Source organism: Alosa sapidissima, chromosome 13, assembly GCF_018492685.1.
Source record: "Alosa sapidissima isolate fAloSap1 chromosome 13, fAloSap1.pri, whole genome shotgun sequence".
In the NCBI taxonomy this organism is placed as follows: Eukaryota; Metazoa; Chordata; class Actinopteri; order Clupeiformes; family Clupeidae; genus Alosa; species Alosa sapidissima.
Window position 1 is genome coordinate 21,524,998 of NC_055969.1, and position 2,500 is coordinate 21,527,497.

General features: G+C 49.4%; 1 protein-coding gene across 1 annotated transcript in view; it reads left to right on the forward strand.

The window, feature by feature from the left end:
• mef2ca (myocyte enhancer factor 2ca) overlaps positions 1 to 2,500 on the forward strand; it is a 35,195-nt gene that overhangs the window by 20,294 nt on the left and 12,401 nt on the right. The window contains 1 exon segment of the mRNA XM_042059937.1: positions 2,336 to 2,500. This exon segment is cut by the window's right edge and continues 75 nt beyond it. The gene's annotated coding sequence lies outside the window, so the exon portion shown is untranslated.

Consider the following 2,500-nt stretch of genomic DNA (forward strand, 5'->3'; position numbering starts at 1 on the left):
CTCTCTCTCTCTCTCTCTTTCTCTCTCACACACACACACACACTCACTTGCAGAGTTCAAGCCAAAGGAGGTACTTTGCCCGAGTGAGGTTGAAGGAAACACACACACTCACACACACACACACACACACACACACACACACACACACACACACACACACACACACACACACACACACATGCTCACATGCAGACACCTAGCAAGAGGAGCTACTTTGGCTGAGCACAGGTTTAAGAGATTAAAGGTGAGGCTGGTGGCTTACTGTTACGTAAGATGCTAGTCAGTGGCATGCGGGAGGTGTTTGTGGTGGAAGGAGCAGTGGCCAGGTGAGACATCAATGGACACGGGAGGAAACGGCCACAGACAAGGAACTAGAGAGACACAGATCGACAGAGATAACGACAGACACAGAGAGCTAGAGAGAGAGAGAGAGAGCAGAGGGAGATTGTGAAAAAAGTAGTGAAGCGACTGAGAAACATGGCCTGCTCTGAGGTGAGTTCGGACTCATTTATCCTAGACGTTTTCATGTTTCTAGGCCAACCTCAACTTTCAGTGTGCAGAAGAGACTGCATCCGCTGCCACCAGCCAGATGTAGAATTTTTGGTGGATGATGCAAACTTTATTTATAAGTGTATCAGAGAAGACTCACTACCGCTGCCTGGAAAGCTAACAGCCAGGTAAAATCCTGGAGGTGCGTGCATGCATTATTTGTTTGTGGTGTGAAATTCAGTTTGGATCAGCATCATTTCTTTATTGACCTGTTTATGGATTCATTCTCCCGTTAGTCTATTCATAGCCTTGCAACAGAAGTGACGAACAAGCAGATGTGTTTGTTTTTTTTTCTCTTCTCTCTCTCTCTCTCTACATTGGTAGGCTTTTCAAATTCAAATGAAGAGATACTGTCAAAACATTAGCTTCTCTAAACTTCCTCTTCAGGGACAGACAGCGTTCTGTTCACCGCTGCCTGCCTGGCCTCCTGTAGGTCTGCCATTTGTTTGTAGTTCTGTGTGTGTGTGTGTGTGTGTGTGTGTGTGTGTGTTTCTCTGTGTGAGAGAGACAGAGCGACAAAAGAGACTTTGTGTGTGAGAAGAGACATTGTGTGTGTGTGAGAGAGAAAGAGAGAGAGAGTACACAGTATATGAGTGAGTGAGTGTGTGTGTGTTGTTGTCACCACGATATCTGAGTTGGTCCTGCCGTACTGTCAGTCTGCTTAAACAGAGGGCAGAGGTGCCTCCTGAGGAGGCATGGGTCCCTTGGCAGGACCCAGAAAGAGATGGACGGAGGGGTATGATGGTGTTGGTTCAAAGACTATCTTGGATCAAACTCTGGGGCCTGTCTCTGTGCTAGTTTCAACCTGAACTCCCTCCAACCTCCACGATATCTGAGTTGGTCCTGCTGTATTTTTCTGCAAGAGCGTCAGTCTGCTCAAACAGAGGTGACACTGAGAGGTGACTCCTGCTGAGGTGACTTTTGCTGAGGCATGCGACCTTGGCAGGTTCGAGAGAGGTGGATGGGGATGGTGCAGAGGCCATCTTGGATCAAATGCTTTGCTAGTTTCAACCTGAACTCTCTCCACCTCCACCCTCACCCCCCTCGTCCCCCACGCTGTGGCCCAGCGGCGGCTCTTTTGCATGGGCTCCATCTGAGCCAGAGCTCCCCTGCTCCCGCTCCTGTTCCACTTCCTGCTGCCGCTGCGTAGCGGAGTGTCGCCTCTGTTTCCCTGCCAACGTTCCCGGAGCTTCTCAGATCCCGGCCGCTTCTCCGAGGGCCTGAGACCTCTCCGGGTGCCTCTCGCCGGAGCAGGGAATGCTGGGGTGTCTGTCTGGCTCCTTTTTCCCAGCAGGCTTTGCTCTTGTTGCTGAGCTGATTGGCTAAGGTGGGTGTAGTGGGGTGTGTGTGTGTGTGTGTGTGTGTGTGTTTGCGCGGACGCATATGTGTAGGCTATGTGTGTGTGTGTGTATGTGCGTGTGTATGCGTGTATCACATGACTACTATATATCGATGTGCTAGAATCCGGTTGAGTTGCGTTGAGGGGGCTCCGTCGCAAAAATGGGTCAGACTTTGTGTGGGTGGAACCGGAACCAGAACCAGACTGGGCTTCTGTCAGGTGGTTCTGGTTCTGGTTCTGGTTCTGGGTGTGTTTCACTGGTGAAGTGTTGGTGATGGTCCAGAAGTTAAGTTCCCAGAGAACAGTACTGTTGAGCCCCTTTAACTTACATGTTTCAAAGTATCACACACACACACACACACACACACACACACAGTACAGTACAGACACTAATAGAGGACTGAATGAATAGCCTTTTAACATTTCACTCTGTCTGTGTCTCCTCAGGAGCGGATGCTGGAGTAATTGAATTGGGAGAAGCAAGCTGAGTGAAGAAAAGAAGACTGCCTTGAGGATTTGAGAGAGGGAGAGAAAGAAGAGAGAGAAGAGAGAAAGAAAGAAGAGAGAGAAAAAGAGAGACAAAGGAAGAGACGAAGAGTTCTTTTGGGAAGA